The sequence below is a fragment of the Pseudophryne corroboree genome, chromosome 11 (genome assembly GCF_028390025.1).
Source record: "Pseudophryne corroboree isolate aPseCor3 chromosome 11, aPseCor3.hap2, whole genome shotgun sequence".
In the NCBI taxonomy this organism is placed as follows: domain Eukaryota; kingdom Metazoa; phylum Chordata; class Amphibia; order Anura; family Myobatrachidae; genus Pseudophryne; species Pseudophryne corroboree.
Genome location: NC_086454.1, coordinates 103,920,078 through 103,935,410, shown reverse-complemented (window position 1 = coordinate 103,935,410; position 15,333 = coordinate 103,920,078). Strand labels below are relative to the sequence as shown.

Sequence of the window (15,333 nt, the reverse complement as noted above, 5' to 3'; positions counted from 1 at the left end):
TTCAAAAAAGTTTGGGAACCACTTCCTTAATCCTATTTCTCTAACACTAATACCCTAATCCTTACCCTTAATCCTAACATTATTATCCTAACCCTCACAATTCTGATTTTTATCCCCCCCTCCAGAAACTGCTTAGATATTGTCTTTTTTTTTTCATAGAAAAAAGTTTAAAATATATTTAGAAAAATACATTGAAATATTTTGTTAAAAAATAAATGCTTAGTGGGTGTTTTTTAACACACCACCGTGTCCATAGGCCCTTATTGTAAAATACTTCTTTCCCCCAAGAAGAAATTGTACATCCAATAGCAAAATAATTCCCAGCATTATAACCACCACACCCTACTGGTAACAGATCCCCCATACCCTCACTCCCAATGTCAGTGGGCCCCCAATATTTTGTGACCCCAATCCCCATGTTCCAATTTATAGATTTTATATATAATATACCAGCCAAAAAATTGGGGAGCATCACACCCCCGCTCCTTACCCCACGCCCAGTGCCAAAAGTTGTCCCCCCCCAATTCCCCCCACTTCTGTGGAAGCCAGTCCCCCTAATCTCTTTGCAGAGTGCAGCATTAACTGGGCAGAGCCAGACATACACTGTAGGTATTATAGGCAAATGCCTATCATTTGGAATGCCTAGGGGCATCCCTACTCTAGGACCAGCCTGTCTCTCACTGGTGGCAAAGTGTATTAAAAAGTTTTTTTAATTTTGTTTATGAACAATTGCAGTGTAGCCTTTGGCAGATGCAGGAGTGGAACGGGGGTAGAGTAGGCACTGTGACTGATCACCTGCTCACCCAATTAATTACTTTGACATACTGATTTGACCACCATGGTGACCAGTGTGTGGATGCCCTGGCATGGCGTGGGTGGAGCAAGAGCTAATGAGGAGTGAGGGCAGGCTCCAGCAGTCATGGAGAACACTGTCCCTTTTACCTGCTGCGGGCCAATGGAGAAATGATGGAGGTTGAGCCTATGGGAGTGCCGGTAAGGACCCACATCTGTGAACAAGCTGCATCCTCTGGTCTGAGCTTCACCAGTGTGTACTCAATTTAGTCTTAGCAATGCTGCTTACTATATCAATGTAGCTGTCTCTTCTTTCCTCCAGGCTCCAGTAAACTGTATGTGTCACCATGTTGACCTCCCTAACAGCTACAGTGTGCGTGTGTGTCTTATGTGTGTCATTTTGTACCCTACAAGGCCACAGTGTGTATGTAACCATGTTCCTCCCCAAACTAGTGTGTGTCATTTTGTACTCAACAAATTCCCACTGTGTATGTATCCATGCCCCCCAACCAAGATACAGTGTGTGCCATATTGTACTGTCTTTGGTCACAATGTAGAGTAACCATTCCCCCCTGTTTCTGCCCCCCAATCTCCAGTGTGCCACCTTGCAACCACTCCCCAATATGTATGTCTTCATATCCCTGTCCAGGCTCCATTATGTATGCCACCATGTCCTACCAGACCTCATGGTGTATGTCATCATGCACAAGCCCCAGTGTGTATGTCACCATATCCCCACCAGGCGCCTGTATATATGTCACTATTCCCCCCACAGGCCCCAGTGTATGTCACCATTCCCCCACCAAATCCCAAGTATGTGTGTCACCATATACACCCAGGCCCCAGCATATGTCCCATGCCCCCATGCTCCTAGTGGGTATGGCAACATGCCCCCAGGCCCCAATATGTATGTCACCATGTCCTCCAAGACCCCAGTATGTACATATGTCACCATGCCAAGGTCACAGTGTGTCATCATGGCCTCAGGGTGTATGACAATATATCTTCTTAGGCACCAGTGAACCTCCACCAGGCCCCAGTGTGTATGTCACCATGCACCCCCATCCAGGCTGCAGTGTGTGTGTCACCATATCCCTCCAGGGCACTGTACGTATGTCATCATGCCCCCCCTGGTTCTAGGGTGTATGTCAACATGCCACCCTATCTGCATATAAACACTAAGGTTTGTGGTGGGATTATCGGCTAGGGGGCATTAGCCAAAGTCTTGAAGTCTTGCCAAATCGGTTAGGGCCATGTCTGAGTGCGGGTCATGGGCAGGACTGATCATCAGTACCCCCTGCTGTAACTGATCTCTACATATGCAGTGATCAGCATAATTGTGCTGGGAGGGGAGAAATGTTCCCATCATCGCATGTTTACTTCCGGCGTATGATCCCCACTTTGAATTCTGGGCATGATTTTGGGAGTGATGCCGGTGGTGAGAGACTGCCGCATCACTCCCAGGGGTGGCTACAGCAGGATGACGTCTATTATATTGCCCCTCCAGGTCCACTGGGATGGTAAAGTATAAACAAGTCTGTTTTTGAGCAAAAATTCTTTAAAAACGTATGTTGGCCTTTTGACATGTCGGCATTTTGAACATGTTGGTGTAATGAATGTCTGTATTTTGACCATGTCCGTATTTTGAATGTTGATCAATGGCTGTTGGGATTATGACCATTGTTATTGTGTCTGTCTTTATATCAACTGCTACCCATCATATGTGCTATGACCTTGTCAAGTAATGCACTATTGGCTGCGGTCATATCACATACATTATTGCCAGTTAGGTGGTGAATCCAAACCTTGATCCTAACAATAATGCTCTAACCAAAACTTTAACCCAAACCCCTAATCCAACTGTACCCCTAACCCTAATAACCACACCCTAGAAAGATAGACAAGATGGCCAAATGGTTCTTACCTGCCTTCAAATTCAATGTTTCTATGACATCATGCAACCCGGGTGGAAAAAAAAACAACTTTTAATGTGTTGCCTGCCAGTCTCCCTCTTTCTGCCTGCTCCTTGCTGAATACAGCACAGTATGTGATCTGGAATACCAAGAATCTTGGAGCCCAGTACAATTGTCTTCCATGAACTCCCCTGTTGCCGGGCCAGCATAGTGCTTTTGAATACCCTTGGACTCTCCTCTAGGTTGTTCTTTGAACTCTGTGGGCCTAATTCGGACCTTATTGCAGCAGTAAAATTGTTCTCCAATGGGCAAAACCATGTGCTCTGCAGGTGGGGCAGATATAACATGTGCAGAGAGAGTTCAATTTGGGTGGGGGGTGTTCAAACTGTAATCTAAATTGCAGTGTAAAAATAAAGCAGCCATTATCAGTGGCAAATGCAGGATTTGCATGGGGGGGTTTCCAGGACTGGGAGAAGCCAAGTACGGGAGAAGACCCAGTATATGCTGGGTCCGTAAAACTATTGTGTCTGTGTGTGTGTATATATACACATATATATATACATATCTACACATATAAAAAATATACCATATCTACACCTATATATATATATATATATACATACACATAGCATATTAAACATGCATACATATATACACACATACAGTACACGTGTATATATACACATGTATATACTGGTTGAGTATCCCATATCCAAATATTCCGAAATACAGACTTTTTTGAGTGAGACTGAGATAGTGAAACCTTTGTTTTTTGATGGCTCAATGTACACAAACTTTGTTTAATACTCAAAGTTATTAAAAATATTGTATTAAATGACCTTCAGGTTGTGTGCATAAGGTGTATATGAAACATAAATGAATTGTGTGAATGTACACACACTTTGTTTCATGTAGAAAGTTATAAAAATATTGGCTAAAATTACCTTCAGGCTGGGTGTATAAGGTGTATATGTAACATAAATGCATTCTGTGCTTAGATTTAGGTTTCATCACCATAATATCTCATTATGGTATGCAATTATTCCAAAATACGGAAACATCCGATATCCAAAATTCCTCTGGTCCCAAGCATTTTGGATAAGGGATACTCCGCCTGTATATCATATGTGTGTGTGTGTTTATTTGTATGTGTAATTAAAATAAAGTAAACTTCTATTAAGCACTTACAAGTGCCACCAGGAAGACCGCAGGCTGCAGAGGACACTAGACAGCCATTAATAATACTCGGCTCGCAAAATGCAGCAAAAAAAGGAATTAAAAAAAGAAAGAAATTTTGGGGTGGAGGGGGGGGGGGGGGTTTCTGGGTGCTCGGAAACCCCCCCTGCATGTGCCACTGAATATTTACCTTGCACAGAAACAAAATAACCAACCCCAAATCTAACTCACTCCGCACATGCTATATTTGCCCCAACTGCAGTGCATATAGCTTTGCCCGTTGGACAACAATTTTGCTGCAGCGATAAGGTCTGAATTAGGCTCTTGATTTGTTCCTCAGCCTCAGTGTTATTTCAGAGATGGATGATACGTGTGTTTGGGAAGTGACATTACTACTACTAGTGAGAAAATGGTGCATGGGAGGCTGTACTTAATGTCTGTTGACCACTTATGTGCAGTAGGGTGACCAGCCCCCACAGCATGAAATACATAGATGACATTACTTTTGCGCATCACACAGATGGGCTCCTTTGGCATCTCCTGGCTGTGCCTGCAGGTGTTCTTTCACACATCCCAGTGGTACATAATTTCTAAGTGATAAGAAATTATAATTATCAAGTCTAAAACCTGATAATTAACCACTTAACTGGCATGGTCAGATCACATGTGACTGCGCCGGCCCACTGTCTCCCCGAGTTTTTGACGAGGAGATCCGTTCTGCAGATGTGCATAATATAATATAATTAAATATTTAAAAAAAAAAATGTTTTAAGCTATATTAAATAAAATGTAAACGAACCCCCCCCCCCCCCCCCCCCAATCTTATAAACTGTTTAGAAGGGAAAAATCGTCAGTTAAGTGGTTTTAACAAATAGACCTCAAAATGAGGGACCGTTACCTTGCAATAAAAATAGTTATTTTGTCTGTGTTTTAACATTAGGATTATTCTAATCCAGCATGGTCTATCACCAACACAAACCTGGTTTTATGCCTCTGCTATAAAATCTATGATATTGGATCTCACCTGACAATAACACTTCACAATATAAAGATATATCTTATAAATAAATACAATAAACTATAATATAAAGCTATAAAACCTTTCATATTTTGAAGAGTGTTAACTGTCAAAATACCATTGAGTGCCCCACATTTGTTTGCAATTTCCTAGCAGGGACGTGCGGTGAGCTAAATAGCACAGGAGGCACTGGGTAGCCCCAGAGCCAGATTTACATGCAATTTATGAGCCAAAGTGTACATCTGGGCATTATACACAGGTTAATCAGCAGTGTAAACTACTGGAAATTTGGTAAGTTTTGAACAGAAATGTGCGGAAAAGATAGGCAGGTGAGGCACTGCCTCCCCTGCCATAGACTTTTTACTCCAGAGTTTTGGCTATAAAATTATTAGAATAATGCAAAGAAGATATTTCTAACATATTCTTTGTATTTTTTATATACTTTATACAGTCAAAACTCTGGTGCAAACGTTAGTATGACAGTAAAGACTCTGCCTCACCCCACCGCACGTCAGTGTTTCCTAGGTACTCTGGGATACTGCAGTACTAGAATGCAAACAGTTTAAGTAGAAATAAAGGAAAAGGTGTACTGGCGCTAGTAGAAGTTTCTCCAATATTAATAACAAAAACGTGGATGAATTGAAACAAGTAAATAATTTATTCACTAAACAGTTAAAATGTCACTTAAAAACAAATAAGATTGGGCATAGATTGAAGCTGAGGATCAAAATAAGAATAGCTGCTAGTATGCATCCACATGTGATCCCGGACTGAGAAATAAAGTTCCCTGGGGAATAGTGTTGTTTAAATACAGCTGGTGTTACCCATGGTGATGGAGTCCTCCAAGAGCTTGGAAAATAACAGCAGGCAAGCTGAGATGTTTTATGCAGAGGCTGATTAACTCCAATTAGTGCTGTAATGATGCAGTCCCACAGAGAAATTTCCAAGGCAGGAATATTCGTGTTAAAAGTCCATATCTGGATCCTCACAGGATGGAATGCATATGTTGGTGGCAGCTTGTCACTTAACGCGTTTCCCTAGGCACGGTCACCTAGCTTCATCAGAAGTAAGAAATAAGTTTGAACAAGATTATTTTGCAGCAGGTTGGGGGTGTATAAATTCACTGACAAATACCACAGTAGTACCCTGATTTTTTTGCAGCTTGCTAGGTAATATGTAAATACTGGCTGCTTATGTGTGTAGTCCACAAGTGTTGGGCAGCTATATTATTACACTGTAATTTAAATCTGAGTTTTGGCATGCCCCTTGTTACATCTAAATCTTTCTGCACAATTTACATCTGCCCCAACTGCAGTGCATTCCCAACTTCAAATCAGGCCCTTTGTTACAAATAAACCTTATGCAGATAAGTGTAGGTTTCTTTCTTTATTAGAAAACAAACTGTTACATTGTTATACAAATAGTCTCCAACCCCCCAGAATCCTTCTTCCCTTTATATCCCCAGACCCTATTAGTCCTATACTGTAATTCCAGGTTATTCAAAACCAAATTGTTAAATTTTTAAACAAATACTCCCCAGAACCAATCTTCCCTCTATATCCCTAAACCCCCTTGTTCCTATACTGGAGATCCAGAAAATTGGCCTTGGTTATCATGAAAATATGCAGCAAATTGGTCTTGGTCTCCATGATTATCTGTGGATGAGCCTTGGTCTGCAAAATAGTTTCCAGAGGTATCGCCTTGGTCACGTGCCATAAAGGTGTTGCCTTGTTCCGGTTTGATGATTGGATCTACTCCTGATCCCTTGTCTTCATTATCTACAAAAATAAAGATATGGTTGCAGTCAGTGGTCTATCTGAGCGTGGGAAGGTTTCTATTACATAAAATCTACATCAGCCATTATCCAGTGAAGCATTGGGCCTGCACTTTGTGACTATTCTAAAGGCCCATATAGACGGGCCGATGTGGGAGAGATGTGTGCTGAGCGAACCGCTTAGCACACATCTCTCCCGCTGCTCAGCACAGCGCGATGTGTGCTGAGCGTGCGGGGGGAGATGGGGGGCCGCTCACTTCACCCAGCGGGTGAAGTGAGCGACGCGCTAGATTAGCCTGCATGCAGGCCAATCTAGCAGCAGCAATAGCGATGCGCAGGGCTGTGCATCGCTATCGCTGTAAGGGGTACACACAGAGCGATCAGGCTTAAGTTCTAAGCAATCTAGTCAGATTGCTTAGAATATCGCTATGTGAGTACCCACCTTTACTATACCACATGGTGCAGAGTTGACAATGTTCCTCCACTGTAAAATGATACTTAGAGGCTGATTCAGTTAGTGGTGATGTGCACCAGGGTTCATCTGAGAACATATCCGTGATGTGTGCAGCTCCAGAATGGCACATTGCAGTCTATCTGATAAATGGTCAGTGTATAACCATTTGCTACAAATGGGTATTCTGGGATTTTAGGCCTTGGAGAAAATATTACTGATCAATTTTATTAAAAGTGAATGAATTGGACCATTTCATCTGAACTTTTACCTGGGCAACAATGTAAATCTATAGAATGACATATAGTAACAGTAATTGTTATGAATTACAATGCAAACAACTCCATCTAAGAGTGCTAATTTATTTATTATCAGTTTCTTATATAATGCAGCATATTCCACAGCGCAGAGGTTCTCAAACTCTGTCCTCAGGACCCCACACAGTGCATGTTTTGCAGGTCTCCTCACAGAATCGCAAGTGAAATAATTAGCTCCACCTGTGGACCTTTTAAAATGTGTCAGTGAGTAATTAATACACCTGTGCACCTGCTGGGTTACCTACAAAACATGCACTGTGTGGGGTCCTGAGGACCGAGTTTGAGAACCTCTGCCATAGCGCTTTATAATTCACACTAGCTATTAAAAAAACAAGTGTAATAATATTCTTATAAAAGACCCCTGGCTGCTGTCTTTTCTTACTGCCTAGATATCAGTTAATTATTAGTATATATGGGCTAATTTGCCTTGTTAGAAATAATTATCTGCATTATAAAATACATTAAATCAATCAATCAATCAATCAATCCGCTTAGAGCCCTATCAGCAGTGGTGCAGAGGTGAGAGGGTACAACTTACCTGGGCCCAGGTCTGATAGAGGGGCCCAGTAGGGGCCTTGGTCCCCCTTACCTGGCAGCAGCTGCAGCTCTTCCCCTCAGCCCGGCACACGCTGCTGTGTGGCCATGTAGGTGCTTAAAATACCATTTTTTTCAGTATTTTTTTCTAAGGGTGCATGACCACACCTCCTGTGATTAGGCCACGCCTCTTGAAAAGCACCTCGGCCCAGCCAGGCTCTGTACTGCCCTGCTTATCAGTACTCTCTCATTGCTTCCAGTGTATCTTTTATTTAGTGAGATTAGATTTATCACTTCCACAAATACTGTATCTCCTCTATTATACAGCTACAAGTATTTATAACTTTATTGGCATTCAGCTATTCCCTCTGTAATAATTATAGAGGTGTAATCCTACTATGCAGCATTGTTATTAAGCAATTAATCTAATAATTCCCTTAATGAGTGATATTAAATATTATAGTGATCTTATAAGGGCTGAGCACAGGTTATCTCCAAGTTGCTAATACACTCATACTGCTAATTTCTGTAGTTAAAAGGGGTTCACTACGATATGCCGGCGGTCGGGCTCCCGGCGACCAGCATACCGGCGCCGGGAGCCCGAACGCCGGCTTACCGACAGTGTGGCGAGTGCAAATGAGCCCCTTGCGGGCTCGCCACGCTACGGGCACGGTGGCGCAATACACGTGCCACGCTATTTTATTCTCCCTCCAGGGGGGTCGTGGACCCCCACGAGGGAGAATAATTGTCGGTATGCCGGCTGTCGGGATTCCGGCGCCGGTATACTGTGCGCAGGGATCCCGTCAGTCGGCATACTGAAGACCACCCGTTGTGTGGGTTATATTTTTCTGTGCATGGTAAATACTGCTGCTTTATTTTACACTGCAATTTAGATCTCCGTTTGAACACACCCCATCCAAATCTAAAGGGGGGGGGGGGGGTACTCAGAGCGATCACTGCTTTAAACATAAGCAATCTGACTAGATTGCTTAGATTTTAAGCAGTGATCTCTCCGTGTTTACCCCCTCAGTGATAGCGATGTGCAGCCCTGCGCATCGCTATCGCTAGTGCTAGATTGGCCTGCATACAGGCTCAGTCTAGCAGTTCGCTCATTTCACCCACTGGGTGAAATGAGTGGCCCCCCCGTCTCCCCCTGCACACTCGCACTGTGCTGTGTGAGGGAAGAGATGTGTGCTGAGCAGTTCGCTCAGCACACATCTCTCCCCAAATTGGGCCGTGAATACGGCCCTTAACTCTGGCCTCAAATGACAATGAAAGGAGATGGATTAGTTGTGGGTAGTCTAGTGCAAGTGCAGTGACTGGGGAAAGATTGTTCTGTAGTTGCTGGGGGCTCCCACATGTCTGTTCCCCGTGTCATCACTTCAATAAGAAAGTCTTTGTCATTGTATCTACTGTATGTGGAGTTATCATGTAAACTGCATATAAATGTGCTTTACTATCGCAGCATATACAAGACAAACATGTCTGTATACCTGATGCATCTTTCAAGCATCACAGCCAGGAATGTGCTGGATCTTGCACCCGGCAATTTCCAGGGTCTCAGCCCTGATCCTGCTAAAGAGCAGGTTGGGTACTTAGTCTCAGGTAGCTTGCATTCACACACAAACATCCCAGGTTGATGTGTGTTCATGTGTAAAAACCCAGGACTTTTGTGCTAGTGTAAAAGGGGTATAAGTAGATTTATCCTAGTTATTAATTCCCATATACATGCAGGTTGTTTTATTTGCAATGGTCACACTCGTAAAAATATATTACAGTATAATGAGTAACACAATATTACATTTATGTACTGATGGTGTAATGGATAGCATTACTGCCTCACAGCACTGAAGTCATGGGTTTGATTCCCATCATGGCCCTATCTGTGTGGACTTTGTATATTCTCCCCATACTTGCATGGGTTTCCTCTGGGTTCTCCCGTTTCGTCCCACAATCCAAAAATATACTGGTAGGTTAATTGGTTCCCAACAAAATTAACCCTAGCATGAATGTGTGTGCTTGTATATGTGATAGGGTATATAGAATGTAAGCTCCACTAGGGCATGAACTAATGTGAATGGCCAAATAATCTCTGTAAAGTGCTGCGGAATATGTGCTCTATATAAATAACTGGTAATAAATAAATGAACATGCAAATAACTAATTCATATATCATTACACTGATAGAGCTTAGGATACCATAGATCAGTTTCCCAAAATCTGTCATTACAGTGCAGGTTTTAGGTATATCTATAATTGAGCACAGGTGACTTAATACCTCAGTCATTATCTTTTAACCATCTGGACTCTAGCATGGATATCCTTAAAACCTGGACTGTTATGTCGGCATTTGGGAAACTCGGCTATAGAACATACAGTAGGCTCCCAAACTCAGTCTACAGGACCCCAAACAGTTCATGTTTTCCAGGTCACCTAGAAGCTGCACAGGTGTAGTCATTACTCACTGACACATAAACAATCTACTTGCAATGCTAAGCAGAGCCCCAGAAAACATGAACTGTATGTAGTTCTGAGTTTGAGAACTTTTGCTACAGATGTGATAATGACAGAACTACAGTAAGTAGATATATTATATACACTCATGCACATATATATAGCAATACAACTAATGGGAGCATGACTTACCTGGTAATGACAGGATGCTGGTAAAGCAGCAGAGGGTGAGTATGAGTGCTAGCTGCATTGTGAGCCACAGATCTGAGTCAGTACAGAGTACAGGAAGAGTGAGTGAGGAGTGGAGGTGAGAGGAGTCTTTATATAGGAGTCCCATCCTACTCTCCTACTGTATGTTGGAGGTCTGTGTATTCTGGGAGGGGCCACACTGAACAATACAGACTCCATGTCTACAGTCACATAACAATGTTATCACACTACAAGTTACATTACAGGGTCACACAGCTACATGGTATGTCTAGTTATTAGTCTTATCTGCTTACATTTTACATAGCAAACGTTACATCTCTTTCTCACCTAAATTGTTTCTGTTACACATTCAGTCATTCATCTTCTAATGTTTCTGTTATTACTGATAGATGTACTGTTCATGTTATTTCCCAACATTATAATTGTTCTGTGTTCCGTATTGCAACATATTTTATTGTTACACACATAACATGTATACTTCACCCTTTATAAACTGGTGAGTGAGGGCTGCAAAGGGGACCATTCTAAAAAATGGGGGGTATGTTACCTAGAGATGAGCGGGTTCGGTTCCTCGGAATCCGAACCCGCCCGAACTTCAGGTTTTTTTACACGGGGCCGAGCGACTCGGATCTTCCCGCCTTGCTCGGTTAACCCGAGTGCGCCCGAACGTCATCATCCCGCTGTCGGATTCTCGCGAGGCTCGTATTCTATCGCGAGACTCGGATTCTATATAAGGAGCCGCGCGTCGCTGCCATTTTCACACGTGCATTGAGATTGATAGGGAGAGGACGTGGCTGGCGTCCTCTCCGTTTAGACTAGAGTACTAGAGAGAGACACAAATTTTGGGGAGCATATTATTAGGAGGAGTACTACTTGCTGCTGATAGTGTGACCAGTGACCACCAGTTTAATTAATCCGTTCTCTGCCTGATAAAAAACAATACACAGTGTGACACAGTCACATACCATATCTGTGCTCAGCCCAGTGTGCTGCATCATATGTAATACTGTATATCATTATCTGACTGTGCTGAGTGCTCACTGCTCACACAGCTTAATTGTGGGGGAGACTGGGGAGCAGTTATAGCAGGAGTACATATTTTAAGTACAGTGCACACTTTTGCTGCCAGAGTGCCACTGCCAGTGTGACTGACCAGTGACCACTGACCACCAGTATTGTGATTGTCTGCTGACCACCAGCATATTGTGATTGTCTGCCTGAAAAAGTTAAACACTCGTCGTGTGGTGTTTTTATAAACGCATTCTGCAGACAGTGTCCAGCAGGTCCGTCATTACATAATATATACCTGTCCGGCTGCAGTACTAGTGTGATATATATATATTTTAATTTTATCTCATTATCATCCAGTCTATATTAGCAGCAGACACAGTACGGTAGTCCACGGCTGTAGCTACCTCTGTGTCGGCAGTCGCTCGTCCATCCATAATTGTATACCACCTACCCGTGTTTTTTTTTTTTTTTCTATCTTCTTGATACTAGTAGCTTACTTTAGGAGTCTGCAGTGCTGACAGACAGTGTCCAGCAGGTCCGTCATTACATAATATATACCTGTCCGGCTGCAGTACTAGTGTGATATATATATATATTTTAATTTTATCTCATTATCATCCAGTCTATATTAGCAGCAGACACAGTACGGTAGTCCACGGCTGTAGCTACCTCTGTGTCGGCAGTCGCTCGTCATCCATAAGTATACTAGTATCCATCCATCTCCATTGTTTACCTGAGGTGCCTTTTAGTTGTGCCTATTAAAATATGGAGAACAAAAATGTTGAGGTTCCAAAAATAGGGAAAGATCAAGATCGACTTCCACCTCGTGCTGAAGCTGCTGCCACTAGTCATGGCCGAGACGATGAAATGCCAGCAACGTCGTCTGCCAAGGCCGATGCCCAATGTCATAGTACAGAGCATGTAAAATCCAAAACACCAAATATCAGTAAAAAAAAGACTCAAAAATCTAAAATAAAATTGTCGTCTGAGAAGCGTAAACTTGCCAATATGCCATTTACCACACGGAGTGGCAAGGAACGGCTGAGGCCCTGGCCTATGTTCATGGCTAGTGGTTCAGCTTCAGAGATTAATTGCTTCTTTTTTGGTGGGGGTCCAAACCAACCCGTCATTTCAGTCACAGTCGTGTGGCAGACCCTGTCACTGAAATGATGGGTTGGTTAAAGTGTGCATGTCCTGTTTATACAACATAAGGGTGAGTGGGAGGGCCCAAGGACAATTCCATCTTGCACCTCTTTTTTCTTTCATTTTTCTTTGTGTCATGTGCTGTTTGGGGAGTATTTTTTTGAAGGGCCATCCTGCGTGACACTGCAGTGCCACTCCTAGATGGGCCTGGTGTTTGTGTCGGCCACTAGGGTCGCTTATCTTACTCACACAGCTACCTCATTGCGCCTCTTTTTTTCTTTGCGTCATGTGCTGTTTGGGGAGTGTTTTTTGGAAGGGCCATCCTGCGTGACACTGCAGTGCCACTCCTAGATGGGCACGGTGTTTGTGTCGGCCACTAGGGTCGCTTATCTTACTCACACAGCTACCTCATTGCGCCTCTTTTTTTCTTTGCGTCATGTGCTGTTGTGTCGGCCACTAGGGTCGCTTAGCTTAGTCATCCAGCGACCTCGGTGCAAATTTTAGGACTAAAAATAATATTGTGAGGTGTGAGGTGTTCAGAATAGACTGAAAATGAGTGGAAATTATGGTTTTTGAGGTTAATAATACTTTGGGATCAAAATGACCCCCAAATTCTATGATTTAAGCTGTTTTTTAGTGTTTTTAAAAAAAAAAAAAACCCGAATCCAAAACACACCCGAATCCGACAAAAAAAAAATTCGGTGAGGTTTTGCCAAAACGCGGTCGAACCCAAAACACGGCCGCGGAACCGAACCCAAAACCAAAACACAAAACCCGAAAAATTTCAAGTGCACATCTCTAATGTTACCCCCATGTTGTAGGAGTGACAAGACTCTGCGTGTTTGGATGCAGATTTCTTGGTCCCACAGCAGGAGTTCCGGTATCCAGCCTGAGTATGCTGGGACTGTGATTGATGGTGATCTGATGCTGTATCATCAGACGCAGTACTCGGGTCAGTGCTGCATGCAGGAGGCGTCTTTTTCCTCAGGAATATTTGAGCATCGCTGCTGTGACCAAAAATGCAGCATTAATGCTCACTGCCTCCATCTCTGAATCAGGGCCAATGTCTACAATACAGTCAAACCTACCATCTGTGTTACATTGTATGTTGTGTAAATATACAATATTGTGTATATTGTATCTTATATAAATTGATTACTTATTGTATAACACAAAGAGGTTTCAATAGACACCAACCAGTCATTGTTCCACAGTTGCAATGATAGAAGGAGGGGTGTCAAGTAAACAAACATGTTGTAGACAAGTTCTAAATGAGGCCATAGTCACTTACAATGCCCATGCCAGACCCAGCTCTGAATACAGCCCAAGGCTGGACACACCTCACAGGAAGAAGTATTATTTAGCTAAAGGCTCACAGAACTTATACTGTAGTTAAGTATTCAATTTAGGCAATGGCAGCCGGGTGCTGCAATATCAATGGATTCTTTGTCATCTTGCAACCACCAGCATTGCCGCTTTTATTATATTCTGAATAGGTCAGATCTCATGTTACCCTGGTGGCAGCTCAGTGTGAATGGGTCCTTGAAAAACATCCTGGGTCAAGTGCCCTGGCATTTCAAGGTAACTAGCAGGGTTGAACATGGGAGAAACCCAGGTTACCTGGCAGTGTGAATTGGAAAACCGGGTCATTTAACGTCGGTGCCGTTCAAATCCCATGGAGAGCCGACTCTCTAACACTTGAAGATAATATACTCTTTAAACATTGGTAGAATCAGAGGTGGATTTAAATTTTAAATCCACCTCTACCCTCCACCCCTACCTATCCTCCAGCAGCACGGGTGGAGGGCAGCTTTGATGTCACATGGGCAGTAAGGGGTGTTCTATCTTCCACTCAGCATGTAGTACCTGGAGCAGTAATTTCTGCTAATTACGCCTTTACTGCACAGATGGTGGGAGATGGGGCAGGAGGGTAAACACTGAACTGTAAAAGGCGGCATTGGGAATGAAGGGGCTCCTGTACATGACTTCAAGGATGGTAGGGGGTGTTTAATATGCAGGAGAGTGGTGGATAGTGGAGTAGGTTTAATATTCATCATTTTCCGGTCGGAGAGCATCTTGCTTGACTCCAGAATCCAGTTCCTGGATATAGATTTCTTAGCTATCAATTAGATAAAACAGTAAAGAGTCCCACCTTTTAGGAGGTACTGGGGACTTGGGGATCAAAGTTCAGGAAGCCAGAGAAATCCATCAGAACATATAAAACTGCATACCAGGCGTGTGGAGTTGAATCAGGGACCAGCTGCTGGAAGGCTGATATCTCTGGTTCTGGGCATAGCACTGACAAACTTCCAGTCTCCACCGAGGGAGAGTCCCAGTTTTTGGAATATTCCCTCAGAAACCAGACAGAACCTGTGATATCTGGCTGGGAAGAGCCATTAAAAGGCTCAGATGGGGACCACTGCTTTGAAGTCGGATTATTCCGGTTCCCCATTGCCAATTTTCAAAAATCTGGTACCCCTGTAAAAAGGGGACCCACAGCTATCAGCCTAGGGCCCTTAGACTCCTGGGCCCATGGGCAA

The 15,333-nt window shown here is 43.2% G+C and overlaps 2 long non-coding RNA genes across 3 annotated transcripts in view; one reads left to right on the top strand and one right to left on the bottom strand.

Annotated features, from left to right (window-relative positions):
- The window catches only part of LOC134969000 (uncharacterized), a 100,537-nt gene that overhangs the window by 66,504 nt on the left and 18,700 nt on the right, over nucleotides 1–15,333 (top strand). The gene's annotated exons all lie outside the window — the stretch shown is intronic.
- Nucleotides 5,535–15,333, bottom strand: part of LOC134968998 (uncharacterized) — a 131,102-nt gene continuing 121,303 nt past the window's right edge. Inside the window, exon 4 of the long non-coding RNA XR_010189364.1 lies at nucleotides 5,535–6,677. This is a non-coding gene — a long non-coding RNA (uncharacterized LOC134968998). The remainder of the gene's footprint in view (nucleotides 6,678–15,333) is intronic.